The 19,004-nt window shown below is 37.1% G+C and overlaps 1 long non-coding RNA gene across 1 annotated transcript; it reads right to left on the bottom strand.

The window, feature by feature from the left end:
- Nucleotides 1–1,573: 1,573 nt before the first annotated feature.
- Nucleotides 1,574–18,890, bottom strand: LOC126913458 (uncharacterized). Its single transcript, XR_007708792.1, has 3 exons — nt 18,781–18,890; nt 4,277–4,418; nt 1,574–3,784 (listed from the first exon to the last, which is right to left on the bottom strand). It is a non-coding gene; the product is annotated as an uncharacterized LOC126913458 (long non-coding RNA).
- Between the last annotated feature and the right edge of the window lie 114 nt (nt 18,891–19,004).

Below are 19,004 nucleotides of genomic sequence, written 5' to 3'. Positions count from 1 at the left end.
TTTATAAATTATTCTATTCCATTGTGCTTAGCTTTGTTATGAGTGTTATGGATCAGAGAATTGTAGAACTGCATGACTGAAAGAACCTAAAAAAGTGATGTATCCCAGTGTACTGAGATAGAAACACCTCACGGACATTTATTTTGTCTACTTAGCAAACAGTAACTTAAGTGAGACACTGCTGACTATGTAGAACTAGTAGATATATTCACTGTCATTTTTCTGACAGTAGACAAGACAGGTCTGACTTTACAAGTATGCAGATATATGTATCGATTGTCATATTCTGCAATAAAACTTGCTGAGAATGTAAAGAGCTACAGAGTGGAAGATGTTATTCAATATCTAGTGTCCATAATATTGCTATGTTTTAGAAATAGGACAGTTTTGCTTTATATGAGATGAGGGTGCTCTTCTATGTTGAAAAATTCATAAATCAAATTATGTGCATATTAGGCAACTTTTAATAGAATTAATGTCAGTGCAATTCATCATTTCTGAGTTCCATGTGTGCCAATTCATCAAAACAACAATCTTGTCCGGGACTGTCTCAAGAAATAATTATTTCTGCATCCAGTCCTTCTAAAGGGCTTGTGAGGTTACTTGCTGATTCATCAGTACTAGTGCTGAGGTAAACCTTTTCTGATCTTCAACAGAATTGGACTTCATCGGGGTGATATGTATTTTCTTTCCCTTCACAGAAACAAAATTTACACATTTTGTTTCATTAATCATTGATGCCACAGAAAGGAAGAATTTGTACGAATATCTTGTGAACAACCTGTATGCAAACATGCCATGGTATTCATCTGCAAACTCCTTTGTTTATAGCAAATCTTTGATAATCTTAGGAAGTGTGTTGTAGCCCAAAATTTTACTTCTTCTGCTAGGTAAGCAGCATAGGATTGAGCAGTTCAAGTCATGCTCTCTCTTCAGTCAGAAACTTAAAATGCTGAAAAAAACTTTAACACACCTTTTTTTCAAAAAAAATCATTAAAAAAAAATGATAAAATATCCTGACCATCTCTGCATATAAATACCAAAATGGTAATTTATGAAAAAAAAACACAACAACAACACAACAAAAAAAAACAACACAGTGGGATTAGGTACTCAGGTCTCAATGAGTTGGATTTAAATGAGCAAGCTGAGTATTACTACTTCTAGTTTATGTTAAACTGAAGCATAATGTGGGTAGGTAATGTACTTGAGAGAGTACTCATCAGACTGCAAGTGGTACCTTCAAATCCTGGAAAGCTATGAAAGTGAACCATGTCTACATAACGTAGAGACCCAATCAAAGAACAACTACATATACATGTATATATTTGTTAATTGGTATTCTTTATTTTTTTTAATAATTTGAGTATTTGAAACAAACTGAAAAAATTGCTTAAGCTTTGATACTCAATAAAAACAGCCCCTTTCTATTCACAATATTTTAAAACTTAATTATTCTACAAGGGCATTAAAAGAAAATTAAAAAAGAAAAATCATGCTACATTTCTTAAAACAGATATTTTAGTTCTGAAATATCGAAAAATGTTCTCATGGCTCCTTTTGTTTCTAAACTCAGAGGTTGGTGAATTTGACTGGAATGTGTGAAAGATGTTGCCAGAGGTGTATTTATTTTTCTTTGTCAAAAACTACACACACTGGTGTTCAGCCCTCGTGTACTATTGGTACTGATTACATTGCACAATATTTTGGGTCTGATGCAAAGCAATTGGCACCAATAGTACACAATTTCACAAATTTGCTGTGTGCATCAGGACTATTTTTGGCAATGTTTTAAATCTGAAGGTGCATGATTATCAATTAACTCATTTAGCACTGAAAAGCCATTAACCAGCTTTACTCATTCTGATAGAAGTCCTGACATATTGAGGAACTGGTGCGGTGTGTGAGGCTGATAACTACCAGCCACACAGCTCATGTTTCTCTGCATCATTCCTCCAGTTATCAATGAGCCTGTACTCAGGGGAGGAAAATGAGATATTCTGCAGTCATTGAGAAAACACTGCAGTATGCATGATGACACCTAGGTAATCAAAACTATCTCCATCAAATTGCAGGTGACATTTTCATTAGCTCAACAACTTCTGGGCTTTGATTAGGAAATTACTCGTGGAAGAAGAAAAAAAAAAGAAAAAGAGAAAATAATGTCATCTCATAGTTATGTCACAGATGCGGCACACTTTTTTTTTCAGCCTGCCTTGGTACTCATATGCCAGCTCACAAAGAAGTTTTACAATGTAGGGCATTACTGGGGTAGGTGGTGAGGTACTTCTGCTAGCATCCAGGGAAGATTTTACTGTGGAGTTGTCTGCACACAAATATTCATGAATATTACAGGACATTACATAAAGTATTTCTAGGAAAAAAAGAGCATAACTAAAATTTTATATTTGTAATTCCTGAATGTGTTCAAAATACAGTTTCACTGAACTTAAAGATTTGATTATGTGGGGTCTAGCAAGCCTTGAATATGAAAACAACATAAATAAGTCTAGACAGGATTACTTCTTTGTAGCTCTGCTTGTATTTGTGAAAAACAGACTTGGTAACCATATAATGTTGACCAATATGAAACGGTGATGTTTCTTTTTCATACATTATATCTTTATACATCTGGAATCTTTTTGCCATTCCTGGGCCCAATTCTGATTGAAGATTTACAATGAGTGGCACACACGAACAGTTAGGAAATTGTGTTCATAACAATATCCCTTCCTCCACCTAAAAAACATGCAATGTCAAAACACCATACAACTGCTAATTATTCAGCACATTTCTGTGAAGTAATTTAGTCTCATCCCCACTTTTCATATGAGGCAACAGATCCGACTTTGATCTTGACACTGAGATTCTCAGCAGCAAGTCAAAATAGGTTGGCTGTGATTCTTATCACTGGGGAGGTGGTCATCGTCCTGCCTCTCAGACCCCCAGATTAAATCACCATAGGAGTTTGAACTTGGGGTACCTGCAAATGCCTGTTCTGTCCCCCAGCTTATTGGCTATTCTGGACTGGCACAGTCCCATAGAAGCTGCTCTAATTTGAATAAATAATTAAATATTAATTGGAGCAGAGACAGACAGTCACAGTGAGCCTGACTTACAGCACAGCAAAAAACGTTTGGTTTGAATAAATAAGCATTTTCTTGTGAACTAAATGCATTCCAAGCAGGAAGCTTTCTGCTGCAATAAAAAGCAGTCTGATTACATAAATGTAAAGCAAAACCTATATGAAGTCTCTAAAAAAGACCACTGACAAATAAAAGATGAGCAAAATAATATTTGAGGTTTGTTTTTGATTGGCTGTAAAGCATCTGTAACTTTGGTTTCATGATTCTGCATTCCTTATGTAAATTTACAAAATTAAACACGAGACAGTTTGAGGAACAACAGCATAAATGACAACCTATTAAAAACTGGAACAGCTGAGGAACAATGTCCCAAAATGGACTTTGTAGGAATTCTGTGTGATTTTTTGTAGCTCTCAAAGGGTCTTTAAACAAATTCTACTTTTTGATTCTTTTTGGTAGTGAGCAGCTTGAAGTAAGAGTAAATGAGAAAACAGCTCTTTGGCAAAAACGGAGGAGGAAGCATTGCTTTAGTAGAAATGCTCATTTCTTTGGTATGAAGGGAGCAGGAAGAGTGACTTTAGATTTGTCTGGGGAGGGTAGGCAATCCAGAGAGCATCCGGGCCTGGGCTCCACCTCTGACAGCTTGCTGCTCTCTCCTTGACGCAGGAGGGTGGGTGAGTGCTTGCAGCTCACAGATCCTGGAATGTAACAGAAGTATCATTGGTTATATTCTGCTATCTGGTCCTTGTGAAATACCAATTCATCATTTTCTTGGGGAAGTAGTCATTCTGATTCATTTTCCATTTTGCAAAAAGTTCTAGATCTGTCACTCTTCTCTGTTTTGACATTCTCAGAATGGAAATGTTCCAGGATTTTGTTTGAAATAGGTTTTCTTTTAGAAAGCTAAGATAATTCTTAGTTGGAAATTGTGAAGGAATAACATTAAATGAAACACAAAATATTGAAACCAAACATTCCAGATGAGCCAGCATAGATTTTCTTTCTATTTTCAGCTTATAAAATATTTTTAGCTTTTTACTTTTTCTTTCAATTCTCACCTCAGCGAGATAGTTTTCCAGTCTATTTCAGTAACATATGAGTTCCTGATTTGATGATTAATTCAGTAGTAGGAACAGCCAAGGATTCATCTCCTATGGCTTTGAACTGAATTGTCCATTTGAAGTACTTACAGGCAGTGCTTTGGGATACTGAGCTCCAATATGCATCCTTGGTCAAGTGTTTGATGTTCGATGGGGCCAGTCTGGTTTCTGCTTGTCCTCTTCCCCATGGTGACAGGGATGGAGTCAGCACTTTCAAGTAGAGAAATCAAACCTGTGTGGTACAAAACTGTTGAGGACAGTACAGCAAGGCAGGAGTTGAACATGCTTTAGGAGCGAAGAGTATGGTCATTAGGTTTCTTGGCTGCGGCTGAACTTAAAGACTACAGCTATTTTTCTGCTTATTAATCCTGCATACTCACAGGCCTTTTACGCCTATCATGAAATGTTTCTCTAAAGTACTGATGCGCTTAAAGCAGATGAGTTCCTCAGACCTATAACAAAATGAGGCGTGATTAGATGCTGGAGCGATGCTTCATTTGCATGCTAACTATAACTGGAAATAATTCTCCGTGTGGCTGGTGCAACATTTCCCAGTTATTTTACACCCTGTTTAAAAAGAAAAAGTAAATTAACTACTCAGTTAGCAGAAATCTCAGAGAAGATGCCTGTATAAAAAAGTGAAACTTATCACAAAGGCTGCCTATCTCTTCTCCCTGAATGCAAACACACATTCACAGTCTTCTGTGTCTCATTGCAGTATAGCTTTTAAAATGTGCTGCTTATTTTTTTACACAACATTAAGCATTTCCATGAAGACTGGGCAGGGAAGAAAAAATGTGTATTTTGTACATTAAATTACTACTGAAGTCCTCCATATTTACCTGGCTGAAGCTGAAAAAGCACAAACTAGGAACGGTTAATGAAAACAAATAGTGTGGGTGTTTTCAAAGTTCTTCCTGAAGATTATGAAATTTTAGTAAAGCAGAACATTGGTTAGTTCTTTTGCTTCAGCTGTGAGGTTTGTTTTGCAGCCTCTCTGTTCATTTTTCTCATACCTGCAGTCTCTCTCCTGGCCAATGATTCTTTTTACTCTGCAAATCTCATCAAAAACACTTTGTAGTTGTTGTTTCTCAGAAATTCATGTATTTTCCAGGATCTGGCAAAGCTTTTTTGGTCTCATTGTGCAGCATCTGTCAAGTTCTCTGCTTCTTTAACTCCAATTCAACTCATAGTACTGTCTGAATAGTTTTGATGGATGACTCTGACCATCTCAGCTTTAGAGTACAATAGATCTGGGTCTGGATCTCTGGGTGAAATACTTTATCCTGGTATTGTAAGAAAACCTGGAGCAAACATACCTAATCTGGAAAGTAGCCTGGAACCGGTCTGGAGATGAATATTGAAATTTGGAGATGAATAGTGAAATCTGGGCCTGTTCTTTCAGAGGACTGGTTTATTCGTAAGTGGATTTGGTCCAGTTTTCATTTTCTGTGGGTATTATAACAGCTTATTTGTGGGGTTTATCCCAGATTGTTTTTTTTTTTTTTGGGTCTTTTCCGCTATTTGTGTATCTCCTTTGTAACAGAGTACCATAATTCAGTCGGTTCAATACAGCAAGTGTTCAGCTCACTCCTGTGAGTGCAACATAATCACCCACTAAGACAAACGGGGATACTGACCTCTGGGCAAATACTCTATTTCTTATCCTCTGGTGCCAGTCTCTCTACAATAATATAATCATTTAATATCTGATGGCTTCAACCAGGGAGGCTTTTAACAGTCCATGGGTTGCTGGCATGAATTTGGCATTTTTATCTCTTTCCTTATAGTTTCATCTGCCATGATGGGTCTTGTCAACCCCTGGTCCTGGGGAGAGGACAGAAAGCTCTTCAGCTGAAGCTTTGATGGTCTTATTTGTCCAAATTTGCACTTCTGTCAAATCCTTGGCTGCAGCTCTACGTTTCATATGTGAGGCTGTTATGATCCATTTAAATGCCTATGGGGATCTCAACAAGCTTTTTGAAAAGATTAATGACTTAGCTGTGGGTTTTATGATAGTGTTTCTAAAGAAAAGCCTGCATACCTAATAAGGTTATTTCTACAAGCCAAAATTTGCATTGCTTACCATAAAAGACATAGATGGACTTTAACTACAACATCTAAAGGTTTGTTGCCCATTTTTGTCTTTTGCAGATCAGTTTTGTGCAAGAGAAGGGAAATAAAGAAGGGAAAAGGGAAATAAATAAGTGCATCAGCTTTAAAATGACAGGAGAAGGGGCTTATGGATGTGAAGAAATCTTTACTTTAGAATAATACCATATGGATAGAAACCTTTGTTAGAATTTTACTTTATAGTCTTTTTGTTTGGACATGACTATAAATAGGAGTAATTTAAAATAATGCTTGAACTTTCATAAGGTTTATCCAAGATTTATGAGGGTGGTTAGAAAAAGATTAACTGAATCATTAGCTAAATTGTCTTTCATAAGGCAACCACCAAACAGCAGACTGGAAGGAGAGAGGTCACATTTGTGCTTTTGTTAAACTGTTAACCTAGATGAGTGTGAGTTTTTAAGTGCAGTTGAAACTTGTATGTTATAGTCTTTAGTAAGTGTTAGTTAAGTATTAAATATCAGAGATCATCTCACACGCTACAACTGTTTTTGGCTAAAATCTGACTGATATCCATTGTGATTTTCAAAATGTGACCTAGCTTAAATCTTCATTTATTGCCTAGCTTAAATCTTCATTTATTGTTGAGTGACCTAGAGTGGCTTTATTTATGAGTGGTACCATGGTAATAAGATCAGACTTCTGGTCCTTAATTTCTTTAGTTTTCTGTCTCTTTTATTTTGCATATTACTAAAGTTGAGGACTTAAATAAGATTTTCATTTTCAAATTGTAGACAATCTAAGCTCAATTGATAGTTTTTATTAGCACTTCTTTTAAGCACATTCTACTGGTGTATTCCTGTAGGACTAGTAAACAAATCTGAAATTAGAAAATTAAATATTTAACTTGAAAGGAAACTTACGGGGAAAATAATAATTTTAGACACTGTCATCAGGTATTACACTCACTTTAAGTATCTGAAAACAGTAATTAAATCTCTATTCTCCCAAATGAATTTATACTAGAAAGATTGCCTGCATTTGTAATTTTTTTAAAAGATCCTGATTATTGAGATATAAAACAGAGCAAAACAGATACACAATTCAGTGTAATTTATTGCTTTTTTTTCTCAAGTTGCATTTCTTTTTTTTTTTTCTAAACAGATAAACTTTTTGTTATTGTTGTTTAAGGTACATGGTCTGTTTAAGTATTATATCCTGGTTGTTTCATAAGAAAAATGTAGAAATTATAATATTAGCTGCTGAAAATATCTTCCAATATTTGCAGAGTAAATCTGTTTGGAACATAACACGTTTTCTGACTCTAGATGCTATACATCTGTTGTTTGATTTGCTGCTACAAACACTAGATGTAACAGAGAAAAGAAATATGGTTGTAGACTTGCTTATGATACTGCATGCTACTTTTCACAAATGCTGACTATGCCCGGGTTAAAACTTTGTCAGATGATGAACAGACTAACAGGAGGACACAGATGTCTGCCTGGAGCAAGCGACGAGGAGCTGTGGATTCCTGTCTCCTCAACCTGCTCACAGTCAAAGGGCAGAACGCATCTGGAGAGTGGTGCCGTTTGCCCAGGGCACTCTTCCGCAAGGCCAGAGTGGTGTTGCTGTGGGAAATGTAACGGAGGCTGCTCAGAGCCCTCACTGGGTGACACACATAATCACATCTGCATCACACAGGGACATTGCAAACCTGGCGTGCCAGCACAAGACCCAGGAATGGACCTTAATCCTATCAGTCATTCTCCAGCCTGCTTCCCACTGTGCTGTGTCAACCGGGGCTATGTGCTGGGCACTTACTGGCTGCTGGCCCTATGTGAATGCATGATTCTGACAAGTTTTGTGGAAAACGGAGCAGCATCAGTGTGACTTCTTTTCCTGACACTGTAAAGAGAAAAGACTTTCTCTTAAGTCCCCTGTGAGTTTTCACATAAACTGTCTTTGTGCCAAAGCAGTTAATGCTTGTGTGTGCAAAGCTGGCTTTTAAAGGCAGATATATTCTTGTTTTAGTCTTTCAGGGCTCATTTTATGATGGCCAGGCTGCTCTTTGTTTTTATATGTGGCTGTATGTACATAGTTTTCTGCTGAAGCTTCTCAGTGTTGTTTTTAACCTGAGTGCTAAGCTGAATGAAGTCAAGAAACTGTGTATTACTCATCAAGATGATGCCAAGGTCACAGAAGCTTTGCGTGAGTTTTACGTTCGTCAAAGTCCTCAATTATTCCTGATTTGCAAGTCTGTCAAGAAAATCTCTTCCCTGAAGCACAGTGTGAATTTACAAAAGCAAAAGAAGAAGCACAACAGAATTGCCTCTCAAAGCACGGGGAGCAAATTAAGAGTCTTTGGTTTTGAATCTTTTGCATTATATACCTTTTTGAAAAAAAAAATCCCAAAGAAAAGAACAAAACATGTTTTCCGTACTGCTAACACTTAAAGGTTAGTTGTGTGTTTCTCCTTCATGGTTACCATGGTGATGAGAGTACTGTTAAGGCAGGTACTAGATTAGACTAAAATCATTTATCCTTCTTTGCACCTGCAAAATGCATGGACACAAGATGGATAGCATCATTTGGAGCACTCATTCCTCTGACAGGCTGCTGTAAGCTCAGTCCCAGAAGTTTACACATGGATTAAAACATGGATAGAAGTTTTGCAGGCCTAAATACTACTGCAAAAGGAGGCTGGGTTTCAAAATATATCTGAAAGTACAAACATATCTCTTCAATCAGTAGTAAAACCAAGCAACAATAAAGCCCCCAGCTCTACTCTGTCTGCTCAAGAAGAAAATAGAGAGGGAAGAATATGCAGGCAGAGGAAGCTGAATGATTTCTTTTTTTAGTGATGCTGAAAATGTTACTTACCGCGATGCCTCATTAGCTGTCTGAGGCAGGGCTCTCCCAGCTGCATAGGCTGTTTCAGACTCTCAGTGCTAACTCTGATGCTGATGAAGTTGCCCGGTTGTGTTGTTAGGCTCAGGTGTCTCTCCCCAGCTTTCTCTCATCCATTCACTATTCAGAATAATGCTACTGCTCTGTCAGAGAGGAACCACAACTACACACTCTTAAGAAAATTGGTCTCAAAAAGACTTCAAAATGCTTTTTTTTTTTTTTTCCTGTGCTTCTCTCTGCATCAAGCTCTCAAAGCCCTTCAGAAGAAAGCTACAGCTACCTTAGTGCACCTAGTTTGAATTACTCTTCCTATGCTGGCTTTGTCTTTGAATACAACTTTTAATTTAATTTGCTTTACAATATGCACCTAAATAATTAATCTCAATCTTCATTTAATATCAAGTAAGTGTGTATGGTCTGTTTTCTTCCATCACTGCCCCCTCTCCCCAGCATTTATATTAGTACTTCATTTCGTAATTTCACTATCATACAAGCTGTGTGGTTTGTATTTGTATTGTAAATGTATTTAGATGTGTAGAGTCCTTTATTTAATTGTTGAGAAACTAACTGCATTGTGGCACATTCCTCTTAAGCAGAAGTGGAAAGATGTTAATGTCTCCTTCATAGGCTTGTTTATTTGTGGCATATGCAATTAATGGATATTTCTAATGCCTCTTATGTAGTAAGTAGATTGCCTAATTCCATCTATTTCATTTCAAATATCTCACATTTTCTTATTTAGGATCATCAGCGTATTTTTACATTAATTATTTAACTACCATTTCCAATCTTTTTAGTCAGGCACACTTCTGCCTACTCAGGGCACAATTAGTCACTGCATTATTATAGATTTATACCAGTGTAAGTGAATAAAAAGCAATTTGCACATTTTGAACACAGTTACATTTTGTTCTGATTTTTCTTTTTTACCCTGAAAATTGTCTTTCAACTTCACATTAAAATGTTGTTTTTCAGGATGTGATAACTAAGACTTATGCAGTTGTTTTCTTATTTTAGATCCTGAATTACTTTACCTCCACTTGAATATTGAACCCTTCTCATCCACCAGTAGCAAGAAGACAATACAGTAAGTAAAATAATTCTGAATTAATGTAAAGGCATTAATAAGCTGGTCAACACACAGATTATTTACTGTACTGGTTCTCATTGGAAGTGCCATATGCATAGCTAACACTCTTTTCTATAAATGTAAATTCATAGCTACTCTGTGCCACAATGTGTGGTGTACTACAGCCATCACTTCCAACCTCTTAGCCAAATTATTCTTTGTTCAAATAATGCTCATGGTTGTTTGATTCAGTAGTTGGTTGCACTGACATTGTCAGAAGTTGGGAGGATGAAACTCCCTGTATGAGACAGAGTTAAGGTTTTGTTCTATGTTCTTGGGTCATAGGTATTACTATAATACTATTCATGAGAGAGTGTAAGTTCATAAACATATGTTAACTTGGTAACAAGTTATGCCCTGATGCAATTTGGAAATGAAAAATAAAACATAGACATGGGATTTTCTAAGCATTTTGAGACCAGGAGATGGTAGAAGCACACCGTCTAAAGGAAATCAACAACTAAGAAAAATACTGTAAGCTTGGGGAAGACCACTTTCTCATCAGGAAACAGGTCAACTCTATTTTCCACTTTTAATGGGATTGTAAAATGAAAGGGAATGTATTTCACGATCTGTCTTCATGCTTCTTATCTGCATTACTTTTTGTTGTCTTGCAAAGCAAGTTTTGACTCTTTTGACATATTAACCTTGATGGTGCAGTAGGAGATATGTTTCTTCTTCAATTAATAATCCTATGATTGTTCCTTAAAACTAAGAAATTCTGTAACCAGAGATAGGAAACAAGGAAATTCACACCCTAAGACAAACTTTTTTTTTTTTTTGGTGTTGTATATGATGATAGAAGCCCTGTTTTGCCTCACAAAAATGTCCTCGGTTCTGGTTGCTAGTGCAATGATTTTCAGATGTTTTGAAGTCCAGAACTGCCATAGTGCTGGAGTGTTGCTTGTCCATAAGTACTCAAAGCACAGTAGAAGGACAAAAATATCTAGTTTGGGCTTAGATACACTAGCAGATGAATTTTTCAGCCATGTGCTGGGGATCTTCCTTCTCCTGTGGACCCCTTTACTCTTTCTTTCAGGCATGTAAGATGTGTATTAGTGGAGGGAGAACTTGGCATTGGCACCTGTAGGGACTACCTAATTTGTAGAAGCCTCTGTGGACGCTAGGCAGGGAGTCTTTATATGAGGCAGTATCAGCAGTGATGCTTCTTGTGCAGGTGTTAGCGAAGTCCAGTAAAGTTAAGGCTCTCTCTGTAGCTTTAGTGCTAATAATTATCTGTATCAAAGGAAATAATCCAGTTCTTCAAAATCTCAAAATAATTTTACTGTTTGGAAAACTGCAATGTTCTCAGGACTTAATTAACCATTAGGTATGTATTTGGACTGAAAATATGCGTGCGCGTAAGTTAAAAATATTACAAGATCTCTAATTTGTTTCTTAGAAATGTTTATTTTATTACAATGGTTTCATTAAATGTAAGGATTTAAGAAGGATCTACAATAAGTATGAAAGAATATTGTGCTAAGACGTGATATGAAGATTTTGCACATTATTCCCAGTTGATTAAGTCTTTGAATAATGTCAAAAAGAAATAATTCTGTCAGTGGACAAAGGTTAAATATTTTTCCAACTGGTGATGCTTAAAATATAAATAACCAAATGACACTTTGACACAAATTTCATAGTACATACGAATTTCTCTATTTTTTTCCTTTGTCCTCATGCAAATTATGAGTCTTCCTTCATGAAGGTATATTATTTTATTAAGTCCTAGACAGCTGCTATTTGTCTTGATTTCAATCTACCTTCTTTCACAAGGAAAGTCAGTGGAACTTCTGTCTGTAACCTCTATCATATTGTATTAAAGTTTCCTAAAGTAAGAGTCAGCAAAACAGCAGATAACAAACGCCAATGAAGTGTCTCCTGTGAGACTGCCAGCCCTTCAAGGCTTTCACATGCTTCATGAATTAAATGGAATCATCATCGAGTTATCAGGACTCTGAGGAAGGTCTAACATTAAAACAGCACCATTTGTGCCACCAGTGCTAGAATTCTGTTCATCAGTTTTGTTCCGAAAACCTCATTTTAACGGTGTAACCTCTTTTGCACAGAACATGGGTGTGACTGGACACTTCACAAAACACCTTTTTTTTTGCTGCAGTTGCAGGAGCTGCTTGCCTCTTTCGAAATCTAAAATTGTTCAGTCTCAACTAGCAACAACTTGACCTTGAAAAACATTACTAATGAATATAATCTGTCATAAATGCAGAACTACTTGTGTGTATAATTATCCCTCATATGAATTGATATGTGCAGTGCTGACCTTTTAAACATGCTCTCTGGGCTATCGTAACTTCAGAAAAATAAAATTATTTTTCCCTTTTAATCTCGGTGGCAAAGCTAGCAAATAATTTACAGTATGAATTAATTGTTTTTCCTATTCTGAAAAACAAATAATTGACTTGTTTTATTTTGCCAAGATATTATTCAGAATATGGAGCTTTTCATGCTTTTTTAATGAAAAATTTAGTGATGCTCTTTAATACTGTAAATGCATTTACTATGTATCAGCACCCACATTAACCCAGCAGACTGAGACAGCTCCATCCATTGACTCAATGGACTGTGAAATAAAAACGTTCTCTCTATAAGCATTGACACAGTAGACCACAGTGGATTGAAGCTCTCAAGATGAGTTCTCAAGTTAATAGTACTCTAATAACCCCCTTTTTGGTCCCTGACATGACAGATGTACAGTATCAAAGAAATAAAATAAAATCTCATTTTTTTCAAAGTTCTTCAGTTTAAGGTATATTTGATACTTAATGTAGTTATATTTAGAGGTCATTTCAATGATGTCCAAGTTACATGCAAAATTTCCAAAAATTTTCCAAAAACGCATTTTTTGCTTAGGAGGCTAAAGATAAATTTCTGTAAACATCTGAGGGACAGACATATTCCCATTGCAAATGGCTAGAGCAGATTTTATGTTACACACTTGTGCCAGCAAATAGTTATAATCTCTCTGCAGGATTAGAGTAGAACCAGGTATGGATTGAATGAGTCCTATTTACACTGCAGTGTGTTTTGTCTGTCAGTGTACAGATCCCTGAAGATCTTTCAAAACCAGATTTTCACATATCAACTTCAGAACTGCAATCTCAGCCTTCGCAGACGATGGTCAGGTAGACTAAAAAAGAATATAAGCTTAAGCAGGGTGAGGCACTCACTGCTGCACTGTTATTCTTACTTAGGCATTCAGAATATGCATATAGCTACTAGTATGTATGAGAGCAGAAGTCTGCTCAGTTTTCCTTGCTCTGAACTTCAGTCGCTTGCTCTTGACTGAGTTTCATTTTGATGGGACTGTTAGGATCACATTGACTTAGCCGCATAACCAGTTCTTGTGATCCCCCAAAGGAGCTGTTAGGACGGGGGCCTCTTCCCAGTTTTTGAAGTTTGTTTTCTGCTACACCCCATTTCCTTTTGATGTCAGTCATAGTCTGTGCAGCCAGACCTGCATCAAGTCTTTCTGTGCAACTGAGGAAGTAGCAAGGCACCTTGATGGGCTGTTCTGCTGCACCTCCACACCCTGGCACAGCTCACACAGAGTCTGTTCCCACCAAGTGTGGCCAAGGAGCGTGAGGGATCTTGAGCTGTGGAGGATCTTTCCGTGCGCATCCCACCCCTGGAAACACAGAGTAGTAAAAGTCCATCTCTACACAGAGCCTTATCACTTCATTTATATATTTTAAAATATATGTTATTCCACAACCATATGGCTCCCAAAGGCAAAATGTCTTTAATCCAGATAGGATCATGAGATAAAATATTGCAGGAAGCAGGCCATCATAGATAATCAGGTTGTGTATTTTTGTGTTAATGGATAATGCAGGAAAGTGACCATTCCCACGTATGCCTGCTGCTAACCTTGTACCCCAGGGGATAATTATTTGTAATTAGGTCAAAGAAGAAAAGAGATCTCTATTTCCTTGTCAATAAACAAGCTAGAGAAATGTTCAAAAGGATGCTGTGATTGTGAGAATTTTGCTGTAAGCCAAGTTTATCTATACATAGTTAAAAATAATAAAAAACTTCATGAGATAGACCAGATAAGTATCTCTGGAGAGAGATGAGTGCTGACTGCTAACTTCTGCACAGAATCTCTTTACCCATGGAGGCTAAAGCTTTATAAAATGAAAAGTAGCAGATAAAAGAGTTGGCTTTCTGTGGAGATTGGGGATTATTTTATTAATTTAAAAATTATAATGTCTTAAATTTTACCTGCTATAAATTGAATGAATCGAACCGTGATGCATAGAAGTATTAATAAAATTTCAATTAAACTTTGCCATGATGTTCTTACTCAGTTATTCTTTCCACTATCCGCTAGAAGGAGCCCCTTTTGTAATACAGCTGTAAATTCTGGACCCCAATGGCCACATTATAATGTAATGATAATATAATGCACATTCTGCAAAATATCTGTAATTACGTATTTGTGTGTGGCTTTACAATAGCTCCTCTAATATTATGCAGTTTTAAATCTTTATTTACATGGAGGTTATTTCTTAGCATTCACATTATTCTAATGCTAATTTGTATTTAATATCAGACTGTGTCTGCTTTTGATTATATTTTATAATAAGATGCAGCAGGATTAGTTATCAGATGATGCTTAATTTCCATAATGAGATAATTAAATCTTCTGAATTTGGAAGTAATCATCCCAGAACCTTGTTTTGGACAACCCATAGTCCCCAATGACAGGGACAAATGCCATGCAAAGGGAAGTAATTACTAGAAGGTAGGGCAATTCAAAGTAGAACTTTTCAGACCCCTTCTAATGGTTCATATGTCCCTTAGGTTCATTTGTCGGTTTTGAAAGAAATCAGACATTTGAGAGGTGGCAAATAATGGTAAATTCCAGAATGCCATTTTTAAAATGATCATCAAAAGGTTTGTCTTTCTGAACTCTTGTTTAAATCAACCAGTGTCCCTGATTTCAAAGTGGGCTCCATGTCTGTATGTGAATTTTATTTTAGGTATCTTTCTCTTCTACATGTATACATGTGCATGTATGTATGTTATGTTTACATTTGTTTGTGTATATTAAATTATATGCATCTTGCATATATTGTGTTTATGCATTAAATCCCTCAAAGCATATACAATTAACAACATTATAAATGTTTATGCAGGATGAGTTGTCTGATGTATAACAGCTGAGTTTCAGACCTTGAGAAATTTCCACCTCTCTGTGAAGCTTGAGGAACAGTTTGACACAGCTCACTTGTTAATTCTGGGGTGCCATCCTTGTCCTGAAGTAATTTATATAGGCTGTCAGTCATTCTAGTACACAGCGCATCCTCCCAACTGCTGGACCTAAATCCACTGCAAATAGTGGTGACAAGGGTAACCCTATCTAATGAACCTGTATCATTTGCTACACAATATAATTAGTGTAAGAAAAATATCTATTTGAAAGTTGTTATGCTTGCAGATTTCACTGTATCACAGGTGCTAGCAGAATTTAACTCAGTGTGCAGTGCTCCCTGTTGTTTATTTGGGTTTGATTTTGTGGGTGCGTAGGTGGTGTTACTACTCTCTTTTCTTTTTAGGAGAGTTATATATATATGCAATATAACGTAAAAGATGTACATATTATAAATATGTTTATATTACATATATATGTATATATTATATATACACATGTATATATACACATATATACATACATAGGCTTCATGCATCCCTCCTATGGATGGATAGCAATTCTGACTCATCTCACTTTGAAGTTTGCCCCACATGATCGGTTCAGGTCTCTCATGTGCAGTTGCAGGGCCAGTATGGCAACATAAAAAACATAATTTTAAGTTCCACATGAAGAAACATGCCTCGATCACATTTTAAAAATGCTTTAAATAAGTGTTAACTGTGCCAGTGGCTTCTGTAAATTTTATGTGAAATTGCATTGAGGATCATCTGCCCTAGCATGTATGGATGGCACTGTTCCTGTGAATACTCCTCTGTGCTAATCTTAGGGAGCTAGATCAATGATTTCCATGGAAGAAGAATAACTAGGGGTTTAGGGAGGAATCAGAAATCATGGCTATTCCCTACAATTGCTATCTCAAGGTCTCCCTGTCAGACTGTGTGTGAAATAGAGTGGGCAAAGGCTTTATTCTCCTGATTCAAGTCCCTCAGATCCTTTTAAGTTTTCATGAAGATACTGTCTCTCTTTCTCTGTTATATCTCCAAGTCACTGATCTAACCTGATGGAACCAAGTTTCTGCTAAGCAGTGGAAAAGAACAGCTAGCAAATGCTTGCTTCTGAAAATCAAATCCCTGACTGTGCACAGCGAGTTCAAAAGTAATCTAGTGGTTAGGGCACTGCATTAGGATGTGGAAAACTGAGTTTTGCTGGTCAGCCCTGTGCTCCTTTGAAAATGACTTTGGGTCAGACCTTAATGTATGTGAGTCTATTTCTTGCTGACACTGGTGGAATGTATGAAGTCAAGATTCGGATTCTTGGAATATTTTTTTTTCCCCAACAGTTAAATCATAATAATAGGAAATTATTCTGCTAGAAATAACTCTGCTGCTATCCTTGGAGAGGTATTATGAGCACAAGTATGTTCAAACAGGAAAGATCAACAGAGACAAAACCAACTCAGTCTGGGGAGAATATGCATACAAATAGCTGCTAGATGATCTTGACTTGAATGACTGAAAGCACAGCAAGCCTCTACTAGCTACACTTCACAGGGTTTCTTTATTTTAGATATATATAAAATGAAAATTCTTTACATTTGGTTTTAGTTCAAAATAAAAGGAACACACCCCTAAAGAGACTGCTGGCGTGTTGCTAATTATGTGTATTTTGTCATGTCAGGCTTCCAAGAAAAGGGAATAGACAGACAAATTCATTGTAAAAAAAAGGAAAAGAAGTGCCTAAATGTCTGAGCTTGTTTTCTGGAAATTGGCTGTTATCAGAAAAATATTTTCTGTTTTTGAGGCTTTTGGGGTTCTAGTGGTAGTTGGCTATCAAATGAACTGAGCAATCTTGGGCAGTATTGAGAACCACTAGTACAAGCGGGTAAGTTAGGCATCTTGATCAGGCTTCTCTGTTGAATGATAAGGAGGAAAAGCATCAGTAATGATTTTGAATTGCTCAGAGTTACTTTATTCACTCTCCTTAATTTAAAAGCCAGAGTTACTGGCTTCTGAGTTAGTTACTTCTGAATTACTAGTGCTCCATGCAGTTGATGTGTATGTTTAAAGACTTTCAACTGGATAGCGAAAGGCCTTGACATTTTAAAAGAAATCTCTAGTCGAGTGGATTCCCCTCCAGAACAAGATGATAGAACAGATTTGGAAAGTTTAAACAAACATCTAGCCTTAAGAGTTTATTATCCAAACCAGTGTTACAAAATTCTCTGCATTCATTAGTGTTTTATAGTTAGTATTTAGTCATCCAGTGTTCAAATTAAGCATTTTTTGTCACAGCAGAAGCTTGCAGTCTGAGAACATGATCCCAAGGAAGCGAGGCATGACTGAGACACTGGCAGACAGATTATTGGCTGGTGTGCAAGAGGAAGTTTCTAAACTAAGAACCCTCAATCAATAGAGACAGTCTGTACATGGCTGGGACTGGGAGGCTGCATGCTTCTGAACCACAGCTGGTGGTGGGAGTTAGAGCCTAGAAGCTACAGCTAAAGATTTCTTTGCTCAGATCACAGATTTTGATTCTGAGACACATCAGCTAAAATGAATCCTAGGATGTGTGGTCATCTCTTGATTACATGCCTGCTGGATATCTGAATCGTATCTGTAGGAATCAGCTGATAGTGATGGATAGCAATATGCTCACTGTGGGATCTAAACCACAGTGCCCTTAAACGACTTGCTCAATTCCCTGCCCCCTTTCCTCCCCAAAACAGAGAACAGAGTATCAGCCATGACAGCATCTGCCTTCTGGTCTGTGACAACTTGAAGGGATGCTGACAGTGGTTCTACCTCACTCTGAAAAGAGGCGGAGGCCTGGAGAAATCCATTTCTTGTTCAGTGTCTTGACTTGCTGGGAAGGGGTGGTGAGTGAAGCCAAGGAGACTGCAGATATTCTGTGCCAAGCCAGTGCCACAGAAGTCTGAGGCTTCTGGTATGATGCATAAAAGCACACTTTAGCAATTTGTACAGGTAAGCTATTCCATTTACTACTGTAAGGGCAGATGGGCCAGCAGACGCAACAACTGCGAAATTTCAGGTGCACTCTCTAGGAAGTTTGCTTTTCCTTCAGGCAGTTTTGAAACGCAAATATTTCTTTTACTGTAGCTCACATGGGACAGAATGGTGAAAGTTCTTCTTAGGCTTAGATATACAACCAAATTATTGTGGTTTAAAAAACTGCAGCGAATCAGCTGTCTTAATTAACCAGCAGCTTGCTATCAGTCTGCAGGAATTACCACAACCGCACTTCAGCCTAATCTTTCTCTATAAACATTAAGCTGCTTCTCCTTACCTTGCGTGCGATGCGCTCCAGGGACACCACCACAGAGCCATCTGTCTCAGGTGATGGTGGCCACTGTGAATTGATTCTGTGCTCATAGAATATCCCAAGTTGGAAGGGACCCGCAAGGATCATCAAGTCCAACTCATAGCAGTAGTTGATATCAAATACAAAATGTTCGATAGCAAGTGCCCATTTGCTCTGTAAGAGCTTTCACTGCTAGTCCTAACACAAAC

Source organism: Cygnus atratus, chromosome 13, assembly GCF_013377495.2.
Source record: "Cygnus atratus isolate AKBS03 ecotype Queensland, Australia chromosome 13, CAtr_DNAZoo_HiC_assembly, whole genome shotgun sequence".
NCBI classification, from domain to species: Eukaryota; Metazoa; Chordata; class Aves; order Anseriformes; family Anatidae; genus Cygnus; species Cygnus atratus.
Note: the sequence above shows the minus strand (reverse complement) of the source record. Positions and strands in the feature narration are given on the sequence as shown.